Source organism: Procambarus clarkii, chromosome 12 (genome assembly GCF_040958095.1).
Source record: "Procambarus clarkii isolate CNS0578487 chromosome 12, FALCON_Pclarkii_2.0, whole genome shotgun sequence".
NCBI lineage: Eukaryota > Metazoa > Arthropoda > Malacostraca > Decapoda > Cambaridae > Procambarus > Procambarus clarkii.
The window spans coordinates 29,683,152-29,697,760 of record NC_091161.1 but is presented as its reverse complement, the minus strand read 5'-3'; the positions used below and the strand labels follow the sequence as shown (position 1 = coordinate 29,697,760).

The following is a 14,609-nucleotide window of genomic DNA, read 5'->3' as shown; positions in this document are numbered from 1 at the left end:
AAACTCTCCCCCCACAAGCTCCCCTCCCCCACAAACTCTCCCTTCCAAAAAAATTCCCCCCCCCCAAAAAAAAAGCTCTCCCCCACCACGAACTCTCCCCCACAAGATCTCTCCCCGACAAGCTCTGCCCCACAAACTCAACCCCCACAAACTCTCCCCCACAAGCTCTCTCCCCGACAAGCTCTGCCCCACAAACTCAACCCCCATAAACTCTCCCCCACAAGCTCTCTCCCCGACAAGCTCTGCCCCACAAACTCTCCCCCACAAGCTCTCTCCCCGACAAGCTCTGCCCCACAAACTCAACCCCACAAACTCTCCCCCACAAGCTCTCTCCCCGACAAGCTCTGCCCCACAAACTCTCCCCCACAAACTCTCCCCCACAAGCTCTCTCCCCGACAAGCTCTGCACCACAAACTCAACCCCCACAAACTCCACCCCCCCACAAGATCTCTCCCCGACAAGCTCCCCCCCCCACAAGTTCCCCCCCATACAAACTCTCCCCCCCCATACAAACTCTCCCCCCACAAGCTCCCCCCCCACAAGCTCTCTCCCCGACAAGCTCTGCACCACAAACTCAACCCCCACAAACTCTCCCCCACCAGCTCACCCCCGCCGAAACATCAATACCCCAGCCATAGGTCTGCCAACGGAGGCGAGCACCCTCCCAGGGCGCGCCCTACAGACGACCACAGCCAAGAGTCATGTAGACCACTCGTACAAGGAATAATCCACACAATAATGGCCCCTGTGAGTAGGTTCCCAGAGTCGTCTGAGCTGTTAGAATGTCTTATACACACTGGACTCTCCCCCTCCCCTCCCTCACCCCCCTCCCCTCCCTCACCCCCTCCCCTCCCTCACCCCCCTCCCCTCCCTCACCCCCCTCCCCTTCCTCACCCCCCTCCCCTCCCTCACCCCCCTCCCCTCCCTCACCCCCCTCCCCTCCCTCACCCTCCTCCCCTCCCTCACCCCCCTCCCCTCCTTCACCCCCCTCCCTTCCCTCACCCCCCTCCCCTCCCTCACCCCCTCCCCTCCCTCACCCCCTCCCCTCCCTCACCCCCCTCCCCTCCCTCACCCCCTCCCCTCCCTCACCCCCTCCCTCACCCCCTCTCCTCCCTCACCCCCCTCCCCTCCCTCACCCCCCTCCCCTCCCTCACCCCCCCTCCCTCACACCCCCTCCACTCCCTCACCACCTCCCTCACACCCCTCCCTTCCCTCACCCCCCTCCCCTCCCTCACCCCCTCTCCTCCCTCATCCTCCTCCACTCCCTCACCCCCTCCCCTCCCTCATCCCCTCCACTCCCTCATCCCCTCCCCTCCCTCACACCCCCTCCCCTCCCCTCCCTCACACCCCCTCCCCTTCCTCATCCTCCTCTCCTCCCTCACCTCCTTCACTCCCTCATACCCTCCCTTCCCTCATCCCCCCTCCCCTCCCTCATCCTCCTCCCCTCCCTCATCCTCCTCTCCTCCCTCACCTGCTACCCTCCCTCACCCCCTCCCCTCCCTCATCCCCTCCCCTCCCTCACCCCCTTCCTTTCCCTCATCCCCCCTCCCCTCCCTCACCACCACCCCTCCCCTCCCTCATCCTCTCCCCTCCCTCACCCCCTCCTCTCCCTCACCCCCTCCCCTTCCTCATCCCCCTCCCTTCCCTCACCCCCTCCCCTCCCTCACCCCCCTCCCCTCTCTCACCCCCCTGCCCTCCCTCACCCCCTGCCCTCCCTCACCCCTCACCTCCCTCACCCCCTCCTCTCCCTCACCCCCTCCCCTCCCTCATCCCCCTCCCCTCCCTCATCCCCCTCCCCTCCCTCACCCCTCCCCTCCCTCACCCCATCTGTTGGGAATTTCCAACACCGAATACAACACTGTTGTATTCTCATTACTTATTACTAACTCTTTTAATTATTGTAGTAAGTAAAATTAACACCACGTAGAATTCTCATGTACTAATAATTTCATCTGTGCAGTAGGCTAGAATTCTCACGTCACCCGACGCCAGTATTGCGTCAGATTTCATTACAATAAACACATTATATCCAATGTATCTGAGAATTAAATTCGATTCTCTATAACCAAGGCATTCTGTATGATAATTAATTACAGATGAATTGACCTCCAACTAAAAGCCGAATAGAGCGTTGGAGTCATAGCGATTATCTAGTAACAAAAGTTAACGTCACGAGTGAATGCCATGGGGAGACATTAATTCCTCTCCCTTATATGTTTACTATTCCTAAATTGGCAAATAATAATATTGTCCTCTTCTAAATAATAAACCCGTCCAGTCTTCAACATTTCAAGCGTAAATGCGAGAAATACTAATATTCATGACAATAATTTGTCTAATGAACGCGAGACGCGGCGTGGGTTGGGAGAGGCTTGCCAGTACACGGGGAGGGAAGCTCTGAGGCAGACCTACCCATATTGTGCTCACGAGGAGACGCCATTACCCAGCCATCAGGGTAGACGTTATCCATCCTCAGATGAAAGTCGCCACTGTGAGGCGTGAACAACCTTGCAGATAATATCTGCAACTGGTGCTGGTGTAACATAAGAAACCTTTTTAATCTGGTTCCTGACTGCACGTGACCGACCAGTGAAGCACGCCATTATCCAGGATAAGCTGAAGCCAGAGCCTGGGGTGCGAATTTCGGCAATCTTAAAACTCATGCAGTGCCCTTATTTGCTAAGTATCTTCTCTTTATTTGATGCATCTTGTAAAGCGTAGTGTAGTAGCTGGATAATTGACCGTGACGACGCATGCCAACACCAAACCACAGGTGATTACCTTTTATCATCTGTAACTCTTAATTCTTGAACATAGAGATTCAGTAGTTTAATTAGTTGCAACTGTAAATATTTGTTTTGCAGCACGAGAGAAGAATTCTCTCTGCCGCCTTCTCCCATGTTAATCCATCCCATTCGTCAGCCAGCCGAGCCCAGGGAATTAGAGGAATCGTCGTGGCTTACATAAAGGAATCATCATTAAGCTAAGATTTCTTTGTATTAATTCATGAGATTCCTGAAATTACTTATATGCAGAATTTCTTTGGATTAACATGTGTTTATTGTGACTATCATTACTATACTTATAATCTATGTTCCCATTCATGGTAATGACATTAGTTTCACTATAATTCATAGGATTAGATTATTATAATTTGGATTAGTGAACGAACCACACTAGTTCCTGGACGTACTTACTTCCAGTAATAACCCCCCAATGTAGGTGTTTGAGGGTTTGATTAATTTAATTACACAGCCCATTAATTATTTCTATGATCATATTCTCTAGTAATTTATCCATAGTTACTGGTTCATCTAGGAATTATCTAATGACCAGAAATTCTCAGTTTCCCTCTTTACTATAAAAGCGGGTTGTCCTTCGTAAATTAATTTACTACATTAATATTTAAGTAATCAGATTCAAGCCCCAAATATCCCACACCATCCTCTCCCTCACCCCCTCCCCCTCCCTCATCCCCCTCCTCTCCCTCACCCCCCTCCTCTCCCTCACCCCCTCCCTCAACGCCGTCCTTTCCCTCATCCCCTCGCCTCCCTCATCCCCCCTCCCCACCTCACCCCCTCCCCTTCCTCACCCCCCCTCCCCTCCCTCATCCCCCGCCCCTCCCTCACCCCCTCACCCCCCACCCCTCCCTCACCCCCCTCCCCTCCCTCATCCCCCTCCCCTCCCTCACCCCCTCCCCTCCCTCATCCCCCACCACTGCCCTACGTAATATATTGATCCCGATGGTTTAGGGACTACCAGCTTACCCCTCATTCGTTGTGAGGGGAGGGTATAGTGGGGTGGTGAGGGGAGGGTATAGTGGGGTGGTGAGGGGAGGGTATAGTGGGGTGGTGAGGGTATAGTGGGGTGGTGAGGGGAGGGTATAGTGGGGTGGTGAGGGGAGGGTATAGTGGGGTGGTGAGGGGAGGGTATAGTGGGGTGGTGAGGGGGAAGGTATAGTGAGGTGGTGAGGGGAGGGTATAGTGGGGTGGTGAGGGGAGGGTATAGTGGGGTGGTGAGGGGAGGGTATAGTGGGGTGGTGAGGGGAGGGTATTGTGGGGTGGTGAGGGGAGGGTATAGTGGGGTGGTGAGGGGAGGGTATAGTGGGGTGGTGAGGGGAGGGTATAGTGGGGTGGTGAGGGAAGGGTATAGTGGGGTGGTGAGGGGAGGGTATAGTGGGGTGGTGAGGGGGAAGGTATAGTGGGGTGGTGAGGGGAGGGTATAGTGGGGTGGTGAGGGGAGGGTATAGTGGGGTGGTGAGGGGAGGGTATAGTGGGGTGGTGAGGGGAGGGTATAGTGGGGTGGTGAGGGGAGGGTATAGTGGGGTGGTGAGGGGAGGGTATAGTGGGGTGGTGAGAGGGAAGGTATAGTGGGGTGGTGAGGGGAGGGTATAGTGGGGTGGTGAGGGGAGGGTATAGTGGGGTGGTGAGGGGAGGGTATAGTGGGGTGGTGAGGGGAGGGTATAGTGGGGTGGTGAGGGGAGGGTATAGTGGGGTGGTGAGGGGAGGGTATAGTGGGGTGGTGAGGGGGAAGGTATAGTGAGGTGGTGAGGGGAGGGTATAGTGGGGTGGTGAGGGGAGGGTATTGTGGGGTGGTGAGGGGAGGGCCCAGCAAACACAAATCATCTACACAACGTTCGCCGATCTCTTCCCATAGGTGTGGGAATGATTTGCATTGAGAATGGTGCAGGAGAGCCTTTGAGAAACTTTTACTCAAAAAATCCAAACACAAAGGTTTAATTATAAATTGTTTTTCTACAATTATTTTCTTCCAAATGTAAAACAAATAGTTTTTACATATTTAAATATAAAATTTATGGTGTTTTTTTGTAAAATTCATTAATAAATTGTGAATGATATATATTGGCTGAGTGAAACCTTTAAAATCCATTTAGTTATAATTTGAACAGAAAAAAGTATTTTTCCAAATTTTCTAAAAATTGCTCTTTTTAACACAATTTGACTCCTTATACATTCCACTAAACACTATATCATGTTTAAATATATAATTTATGTATTATTCTCTAAAATAATTTATATAAATTATATAAGTTGCTGGAAAGTGGTGTTAAAGATTCTGAAAACATTTTGTTGTGTTAATATGTTCTTATTAACTATGTCTCAAGTTCACAGTTTATCAAACAAGAATATTAACATTCGTCAACTCTTAAAATCTTATATGTTATCTTGCTGGTGCAAAAAAGGGTGAATCTTTAGGAACAGCTATAGTATCTATATATCACAAATGGTGTTTTCCCTAACTCAAACAATGTAGGGTTTATTATTCTACACATATTTCTAATGACTCTTAGATGTTTACATTCTCTGAAGTATAATTGTGAAGGCTGTGTCCATCACTCTCAACACAGATTCTTAAACTCGTCTCTGCAGGTTCAACTATATAATTAGTTTCCATTTTGAATCTCCATGGACATTTGTATCCAAAATGAAACCAATGTGGTTTCCTTCAGCGCCTTCAGCCAGCACATTTGCTCATTCATTTCCACAGATTCCAACAAGGTAGGGGATTTACAGAAATTTGTATATTCATATTGTTATATATTAAAAATATGAATGCAGTTCAATATGATAAGACAAATACATGAGTTTATGATAAATTCGTTTTCTGTGATATACCATTGATATGCTCTTTTTTTCTTTAAACGGCAGACTAAACTAAAGTGCTCACATCAACAGATTTGATGTATAAATGGTCAACGCTCAACAGAGTTAGTATAAATGTATTAGTATAAATCTTACTTGTCTCATTGTTAATTCACATTCAATGTCAACTTGTGGTTGCATTGTACAAGGCCAACACAGATGATCGAAGGAAACTAACTCTGCTCTAGTTCCATGAAGTTGCTATTTGGTCTTTACTCAATGCATTGTACATGCATTGTACAAGGCCAACACAGATGATCGAAGGAAACTAACTCTGCTCTAGTTCCATGAAGTTGCTATTTGGTCTTTATTGAAATTTGACAAGGCAGAGTGGCCTGCAACAACTACACCATCTCCACATCTAGTTCATGCTCCAGACATAAATCATGACACTGGTCCTGTGTATCCTCCTGCTGACCCGTCAACACCTGGCCCGTCGGGTGTGAGGCGCCCTCTCTTCACGTCTACACCTAGTGCTGAAGCTGAATCTGATGAAGATAATTCATATTCCACATTAGTGTTTGAAAACAATAGTGAGAGCGACGATTCAGACAGTAGTTTATTGCCAACCCAGAGACAACAGCGACGTGTTGTTATAGCAGAGACTCGCCTGAACTATAAATTGAAACATGAGCTGGTAAAAATCCCCAAACGTCGCAGGTGTGAAGTGTGTTCAAAGTCGGGTATCAGGAAGGAAACTGGTATAGCGTGCAAGACATGCGATGTTCCACTTTGCGTCATACCTTGTAATTACACCACTTATCACAGGAAAAGGGTGTATTGGGTGGACAAGAAATAACCACCTACATCAGCTTCACTCCACCTAGGAACATCTGTTGAGCAACTTCAGGAATCAGTACCTGAAGGAGGTGGAGTGGAGATAAAATGCTCAACTTATTTTACTACAATCGTCTTTGCTTTGGTAAGTACACATAATTGTCTTAGATTGTTTCAGTATTGTAGTCTATTTTCTTAGGAATATTTTGATACCTAAATGAGAACTGTAGCACGAAAACTAAAGTAAGTATACATGAAACAAGAGAAACTTTTTTTGTGGGTGTTGCGGGTGTGAGTTGGAGTGTCAAGAGCGGGTTCCGGTTGTGTGTTTTCCGTCATCTCTACAGCTGTGAATTCCAAGGAATTGTATTTGATATGCATATGTCTGTGTAGGGAATTTTATTCCGAACACTATACAAAAAAAAAACAGTGTGAAACAAGTATAAACTTGAAAAACATGAGCAAAGTAAAAACTTTTGACGCTCACGGGTACAAACACGCGTAAGATTTTATTCGCCGCAAATTTATTTGACGCTGTGTTGGCCAACTCTACCCATGTTCTTATAGAACTTTCTATTGCGAACACATTGCTATAAAAATGAAATACGTAGCTTCAGAAATAATGTCAGGACAGTTAAATAAGTATAAACATTCAAAGCACTGCATCCCAACAGTGTCGTCCCTGCTGAAATCACGGCTAACGCTTCGCCCAGTTCCCACACTCGTGCGGGTCACCCGATACCATAATTAGACATTGATAGGCATATGTCTGGGTGGGGAATTTTATTGCGAGTTCAGTGATATCAAAATGAGCGCTGTAGGATGACTGTGAGGCTGGCAACAAACGAAAGAGTATGAACATTTACTTCCTGTTTGGGTGTCACGGCGAGTCATCTTCGTGTTTATTTACTTCGTGGTGGGATACCAAATGCTTCGGTGACATTTTATGCATATGATCTTGTAGAGAATTTTATTGCCAACGCATTGATACCAAAATGAAAAACGTAGCTTGAGAATTGAGGTTAGGAGCGTGAAAAGATTATAAACTTTTTTGTGTTTACGCTTGAGCGCCCAGAACGCCGCGCGCACAACCCGCTTGGTTTTCCAGCTAGTGCCGCGCGCACTAAAGTGTTAAGCAACTGACATATGTGGAGAGCTAGTATCAAAATTTATATGTTTGTCCTGCACACCGCCCCCCATCCAGTGGGCAGCGGTGGATAGGTTAGGTGGATAGGGGGTTAGGTTGGTAGGTTACATTGAGTTAATTAGGTAGTACTTAGTGTTTATCTGTTATAGATAGGAGCTGCCTGGTATGGGCCAATAGGCCTTCTGCAGTTACCTTTGTTTTTATGTTTTTGCCCTGTAACCTAAATGGTTAGAGAGGCACATATATGGGCTTAGGGACTGAACCCCACACTACATTTAGCTAAGCTGGTTACAATCTTGATGATATAGTTACAAAATTCTGTATAAGTCGTCACATTATCAATGGGTTCGAGATCAACCACAATTTCCTGAATAGATATAACAAAGGGGATATTAATAGGGTATTAAAATTGTCAACACAAGATAGAACATGAAACAATGGGTATAAATTGGATAAGTTTAGATTTAGGAAAGACTTGGGTAAATACAGGGTCAGTAACAGGGTTGTTGATTTGTGGAATTTTTCTTAACTTATAAATTTATCTTTATTTATCTTAAACTGGTTGGGAGAGGTACAGTTTTTAACATAATTGGGAAGGTCATTCCACATTCGAGGTCTCTTGATTTGTAAAGCATTTCTAGTTTGACTAAGTCGTACTCTTGGAATATCAAATAGGTATTTGTTTCTGGTGTGGTGCTCATGGGATCTGTTACAACCTTCTAGGAAGCTTTTAAGGTCAGGATTGACATTACAGTGCAGCGTTTTATATATATAAAATACACATGAGAGTATGTGCAGGGACTTAATATCTAACATATTCAGAGATTTGAGTAAGGGGTCCATATATACTGCCCGGTTGCCTGAAATGCTATATGCCTACTATAGTGGCTTTAGGTATTGTATGCACTAGCTCTATCTATAAATCCAACATTATGTTTGTAAATCAACTATGTATGTACTTTCCTGAATAAAATTGACTTTACTGTACACTTATATTCTCTGTGGATTTGTTACCCCTATCGTTTGGGAGAAAAAAAATGACTAATACGTTCGGCGAATGACTTTGACTTCAACTTCACTTTGACTTCGTTCATGTCATCGTATTTTCCGTAATATATAAAGGTTATGACAATGCAATTATATTATTGTGTGCAAATAAGTTTGAAATTTCATGTACCCTAAAAATATTAAAATAAAGAATAAGAATAATTAAATAATTGTTGTAGTAAATTGTCACACGTTCATCATACGCAAACGAACACACAGTTTGGAGCGTCAGTACAAGACCGCCGCCATTTTAAAACACGGCTTCGAATGTAAGTAATGTTTTTCTCGTACTAACACTGTGTTATACAATAGATTTGGTCTTGAATTCACAAATTTAGTTGTTACATCTGACAGAGTATGTTAGACGGTGTAATGCTGGTCCATGTTAACGTATTTGTGGGCTTGGTTGGTTTAAATGTGGAGGCGAGGCCTGGCAGTGCTGGTGTATGTGGAGGCGAGGCCTGGCTGTGCTAGTGTGTATGTGGAGGCGAGGCCTGGCTGTGCTAGTGTGTATGTGGAGGCGAGGCCTGGCTGTGCTGGTGTATGTGGAGGCGAGGCCTGGCTGTGCTAGTGTGTATGTGGAGGCGAGGCCTGGCTGTGCTAGTGTGTATGTGGAGGCGAGGCCTGGCTGTGCTAGTGTGTATGTGGAGGCGAGGCCTGGCTGTGCTAGTGTGTATGTGGAGGCGAGGCCTGGCAGTGCTGGTGTATGTGGAGGCGAGGCCTGGCTGTGCTAGTGTGTATGTGGAGGCGAGGCCTGGCTGTGCTAGTGTGTATGTGGAGGCGAGGCCTGGCTGTGCTAGTGTGTATGTGGAGGCGAGGCCTGGCTGTGCTGGTGTATGTGGAGGCGAGGCCTGGCTGTGCTAGTGTGTATGTGGAGGCGAGGCCTGGCTGTGCTAGTGTGTATGTGGAGGCGAGGCCTGGCTGTGCTGGTGTATGTGGAGGCGAGGCCTGGCTGTGCTAGTGTGTATGTGGAGGCGAGGCCTGGCTGTGCTAGTGTGTATGTGGAGGCGAGGCCTGGCTGTGCTAGTGTGTATGTGGAGGCGAGGCCTGGCTGTGCTAGTGTGTATGTGGAGGCGAGGCCTGGCAGTGCTGGTGTATGTGGAGGAGAGGCCTGGCTGTGCTAGTGTGTATGTGGAGGCGAGGCCTGGCTGTGCTAGTGTGTATGTGGAGGCGAGGCCTGGCTGTGCTAGTGTGTATGTGGAGGCGAGGCCTGGCTGTGCTAGTGTGTATGTGGAGGCGAGGCCTGGCTGTGCTGGTGTATGTGGAGGCGAGGCCTGGCTGTGCTAGTGTGTATGTGGAGGCGAGGCCTGGCTGTGCTAGTGTGTATGTGGAGGCGAGGCCTGGCTGTGCTGGTGTATGTGGAGGCGAGGCCTGGCTGTGCTAGTGTGTATGTGGAGGCGAGGCCTGGCTGTGCTAGTGTGTATGTGGAGGCGAGGCCTGGCTGTGCTAGTGTGTATGTGGAGGCGAGGCCTGGCTGTGCTGGTGTATGTGGAGGCGAGGCCTGGCTGTGCTAGTGTGTATGTGGAGGCGAGGCCTGGCTGTGCTAGTGTGTATGTGGAGGCGAGGCCTGGCTGTGCTAGTGTGTATGTGGAGGCGAGGCCTGGCTGTGCTAGTGTCTATGTGGAGGCGAGGCCTGGCTGTGCTAGTGTGTATGTGGAGGCGAGGCCTGGCTGTGCTGGTGTATGTGGAGGCGAGGCCTGGCTGTGCTAGTGTGTATGTGGAGGCGAGGCCTGGCTGTGCTGGTGAGTATGTGGAGGCGAGGCCTGGCAGTGCTGGTGTATGTGGAGGCGAGGCCTGGCTGTGCTAGTGTGTATGTGGAGGCGAGGCCTGGCTGTGCTAGTGTGTATGTGGAGGCGAGGCCTGGCTGTGCTAGTGTGTATGTGGAGGCGAGGCCTGGCTGTGCTAGTGTGTATGTGGAGGCGAGGCCTGGCTGTGCTGGTGTATGTGGAGGCGAGGCCTGGCTGTGCTAGTGTGTATGTGGAGGCGAGGCCTGGCTGTGCTAGTGTGTATGTGGAGGCGAGGCCTGGCTGTGCTAGTGTGTATGTGGAGGCGAGGCCTGGCTGTGCTAGTGTCTATGTGGAGGCGAGGCCTGGCTGTGCTAGTGTGTATGTGGAGGCGAGGCCTGGCTGTGCTGGTGTATGTTGAGGCGAGGCCTGGCTGTGCTAGTGTGTATGTGGAGGCGAGGCCTGGCTGTGCTAGTGTGTATGTGGAGGCGAGGCCTGGCTGTGCTAGTGTGTATGTGGAGGCGAGGCCTGGCTGTGCTAGTGTGTATGTGGAGGCGAGGCATGTACAACACTCCCCAATAGGAAGAAAACCCACTGGGTTCTAGGCTAGGTTAGGCTTATCTGTAATAATTGAATTAAGCCTAGCAAAGCCTAGAACCTAGTTCAGTAATTTAAAAAATGTTGTAACTTGAAAAATGCCATTCAATACATTACACAATTTAAATATTTTCAGGCAATCAACACAACCCTCTCATGTTGGCTAACCCTCTCTCATGTTGGTCAATAATTTAATTATTTTTTTATGGAGTAATCTTTGCTGTTGAAATGTAGTCTTTTTGAGACTACATTTCAAATGTAGTGTGTGTGGAGGCGTGTATGTTAGGTATTACCTAATATACACGGTCTAATATATCTATCTGTGTGAAATAGATTAAATCCATTTATTTGATATTCAGCTAATAGTTCTGTATTTTCTACATTCATCCATGTTTTGGTAAGTGCAATAATATGTATTGTTTCATTGCAGATTAGAGATTCAAGATAGTTCTAGATTTCCGAAGTACTGAAACGCGCGCCATACAGGCTTGGTGGATCTAGGTGCAAGGTAAAATTATTTACATTTACTTGTTTTGTATTTATGTTTTGTATTTATATGCATATATGCATTTATATGCATTATTCTATAGAATAATAGATCTCGTAATAATTTTGCAAAAATAGTGGCATTTACTATTTTTAAAAGATTATTAAAAAATTTACTGATATGGTGCATTCGGAAGGGCGAAGAGGGAGAACGGCCTGTTGACATAGCTCGGGTGCAGGGGGGGGGGGGTTGTGTAAAAGCCTGGTTTGTGCCTCGGAGAGGCTATGGGATCCAGTAAGTTCAGTAGAACTTCGGTTTCAACCCTTTTACCCTGTTGTAGCTCAGTCGATTAAGGCAGTGTCTGGGATGCTCCCGGACGCAGGTTCGAATCCTCGTCACGGCCCTTGTGGATTTGTTCATTTGATGCATCACGTTATTGTGATCTGTGTGTGTAATTCTTCACTTGCTACAGCAACAGGAATGTGTGTGTATGTATTTGTGTTGTTGAATATGACCGAAAGTGTAAGATTAATGATTCTAACACAAATCGTCTGAATATTTGTTTTTCTTCACTGTCGAGAGTAGTTAAAAAAATTTACTCGAGTTTATTTTCACACTTTATTTATGGTCCTTAAGTCCCTCTCCTTAATGCTGCTGCTGTTTCTCGCATCTTTGCATCGCTTGTATGTTTGGGGGTTTGGCCTCTTGCTATATATTGATTCCATTTGTGTGTGTTTGGGTCTCAGGCCCTCTCGCAATTTCTGTTGAACAAACCCCTTTTCCTAGTTCTGCATCTCTCCTTTGGTACAAATTTTGTTGTGCTTTTATCATATATTTCACAAAACTTGACATACATTTCATTTACTTCATGTCCTATCAGCAAGTGTTTGTCAAATTCTTTAAGGAAAGTTTATCATCCTGATTGCAGATCTCTAGCGATATTATGTCAACTTCTTGTGGATTCGCAATCATTATTTAATTTACCTTTAGGTGTTCTTTCACCAGCACAGCAACACTGTACCTCTCCCAACCAGTTTAAGATAAAAACTAAGTACTAACTAATTAACTCAATGTAACCTACCTTACCCCCAAAATGACAACCCATGTCTTCTATTTTAAACAATGCTGTTTTGTTGACCAAATTGTATTTGTTTTTTTCTGCAATGTTTCCCCCCCCCCACCACTCTACCACCACATTGAGTTTAGTAGCTCTGTGCACGTCAGGTGCTGTTTAATATACAGACCTACTCCTCCATTTGACCTAGTTTCTCTATCACATCTATATCACTTTGTGCTTTAGGCCTGGTGGAGCTTGGTCCACCAGGCTGTTGTTTGGAGTGGCCCGCAGATCCACATACAGTCTGCATATGATATACAGTCTGTTGATCAATTGAACTACAGTAGTTAGTTTTTATCATCCGAATGCACCATCTGAAGCTTTAACACACTCATGATACACGAGAGGTTTAAAAAACTTTTAAAACTTTTAAAACTTTTTGACCTATGTATTTAAAAGCAATTCTAAAGTTAAAAAGTGTAGCATAGGCCCCCTCGCAGAATGTTCTTAATATGATCCTCAGGTTATAGTTTTCTATCTAAAACCACCCCTAGATCTCTTTCTTGATCAGAATTCTTTATAGATCTCTGTGGCTCGATCATAGAAACTGAGCAAATTCGTTACACTGGACCTTCCAGATCGAATACCATGCTGACAGTCTGATATATCATTCAGTACGTCTGCATCTGAAATTGAGCAATACCGGATTTATTATTTGGTTTTATAAATTTTATACTTATAATCTTAACTTATTTCAGAGACCACGAGTAATCTGGGCTTCGAACTCAACAGAAAAGCCTTCCGTAGACCTGCTTCTTTGCTACATAATAGACAAAATTTAGTAAGTATTGATTTATTTACTATTTATTATTTATTTACCGTTATTAGTATAATAGATCTCGTAATAATTTTGCAAAAATAATGGCATTTACTATTTTAAAAAGCTCGGGTGCAGGGGGGGGGGTTATGTAAAAGCCTGGTTTGTGCCTCGGAGAGGCTATGGGATCCAGTAAGATCGTCCTTCCTTTCCTCCCTAGAATCTGGATGTAGCAGGTGCTCAATTGTCAAAAGTGAAAAATTGGTTTTGTCTTCCGAATGCACCATTTCTGTAAATTTGCTAATAATCTTTTAAAAATAGTAAATGCCATTATTTTTGCAAAATTATTACGAGATCTATTATACTAATAACGGTTTGATAAAATACAGTAGACTGCCTACTGGTTTTACCTGTAATAAGGTTTGATACAGATGATTATGATTATGGTTTTGGCCTCCACCACCCTCTCACCTAACTTGTTCCAACCATGTCTACCACGCTGCTTGCGAAAGTTAATTTTCTAATATTTCTGTGGCATCTTTGTTTGGTTACCTTTTACAATATCTTCTTTTTATTCTACCATCTAGTTTTGGCATTTTATGCCTCTAACCTGGGAGCCACTTATTGGCAAGTCTATACCTTTACCAGTTGATGTGATTCTTTAGATATGGGCACCATATCTCCAGGTGTCCTACACAATTAGCTTTAATTAAATTTTCCAAAATTATCACTTACACTTGTAATACAGGGTTCTAGGTTCCCTATAGTGTCCTTTATTGAAATAGAGTTTAACAACAATTTCAATGTCCCTATTTTCTTTTAGATTATATCTCAACATATAATTAATGTCCAACAGGACATGATTACTCTTTCCAATGGGAGGATGGTATTGAATATTTGATCTAGTACTGATGGAATAATTTATATAATAATCACTAGAAATTATTTCGATAAGAATTTGAATTTATGCATGTCTTTGTTTTGGCATGCCTCTATTTCCATATGTTACATTTCTGCATGTCTCCAATTCTGGAAGTGTTCACTTTTGCATGTGCCTGACAAGGATGTTATATGCACCAGCTTTAATTATCACACATTGTATATAATGAATGACTTATTTTTAGAATTTTAATACATATTGCATCTGTCAATACATTATTAACAATAATATAGGTAATATGGTAGTCTAATGTAGAAATTTGACACTCTTTAACAGAATGTACGAGTATAAGCGAAAAAAGCGACTCCAATACAACAACAGATGGATGCAAGTATCAAGAAGGCTAAAACGTT

At 45.4% G+C, this 14,609-nt stretch overlaps 1 long non-coding RNA gene across 1 annotated transcript in view; it reads left to right on the top strand.

Annotated features, from left to right (window-relative positions):
• Positions 1 to 11,385: 11,385 nt before the first annotated feature.
• The window catches only part of LOC138364122 (uncharacterized), a 5,805-nt gene continuing 2,581 nt past the window's right edge, over positions 11,386 to 14,609 (top strand). The window contains exons 1-2 of the long non-coding RNA XR_011228310.1: positions 11,386 to 11,463; positions 13,258 to 13,340. This is a non-coding gene — a long non-coding RNA (uncharacterized lncRNA). The remainder of the gene's footprint in view (positions 11,464 to 13,257; positions 13,341 to 14,609) is intronic.